Raw genomic sequence first — 1147 nt, forward strand, 5'->3', positions numbered from 1 at the left:
CCCCCCTCAGTTAGACGTGGGGGGAAGATCAGGGGGTCTGCTGCATGAGCACGAACAATCAGGAAATGAGATATCAGGCTCCCATTCCTGCAGACACGCCCAATATCCATAAGAGATCCTCTTAGAGTTCTTCCCATTGGGGTTTGGGGGGGCATCCCTCTACCACGCTGTGTGGGGAGGACAGACTTGCAGCAGTCTCCACGGTACCAATAAGCCCCAAATTTTTATCGGTTCTTCCCCCTCCTCTTCCGTTCACTGCTCAGTTGTTTCCTCGTGCTGACTGGGGAAGAGGAGTTGTGGGGGGGGACCCTGGGATGGCAGTGAGGGGGCAGCAGAGTCATGTGGTGGGCCACGGGACCACCCTGAACCCCAGTTGTTTAGAGCCTCTGTCTTCACCTGTAGATCCTGGTTACGGATCCTGTTGTCACAGAAAGTATCACCCAACATCCTGCTCCTGGGATTTTCTAAGGGCTCTGATTCCCATGCCCCTGGGGATGGTCACTGAGACACTGTGTCTGCAGTGAGTCTCCCTCCACGAGGACAGGCTGCCATTGCTGTCAGAGCTGACATCACCCCAAGTGGGGAAGTGAACTGCACTTTTATCCAACCCGAGGGACACGTTGCTCTCGTCGGTACAGCTTCCAAGAGGAGACTTTGGCTAATGATTCTCAAGGGCACCCAGCCTGGCACAATATCTCCATTTTCTGCATATTCTGTGCATTTTCTGAGTCTGAAACGCTGCTTCAAAGTGCCCAGTGATTGCTCACTGATCAGGGATCAGTGACTGCCAGGTTGGTCCTGGAGGGGTCTTAGCTTCCTGGGGACACCCTGGCCTGTCTATCCAGGGGATCCATCAGCTGTCATCTGGGATCCTCTTCAGCACAAAATCCAAGCAAACACCATTTCCAATTATTGCTTCACAGAGGCCACTGTAATCAGTCTAGAAACACCTAAGGCACCAAACACCCTCCCTGCACCCTCCTAGCCTCCTCCCCAAGTCTCCCCCAAACACTCCTCAGCATGCTGGTGGTCATGTTCTGCTTTGAGAAGTTCATTTTGATGCGATTTCCTCTGGATGCAGATTTGGGGCCAAACAAGGGAAGACCATGGACAATCAGCGTGGCCATTGCTGGGACCGTGAAGCTCA

The sequence above is a fragment of the Rhinolophus sinicus genome, chromosome 4, assembly GCF_057876585.1.
Source record: "Rhinolophus sinicus isolate RSI-liver-muscle chromosome 4, RSI-T2T, whole genome shotgun sequence".
Classification (NCBI taxonomy): domain Eukaryota; kingdom Metazoa; phylum Chordata; class Mammalia; order Chiroptera; family Rhinolophidae; genus Rhinolophus; species Rhinolophus sinicus.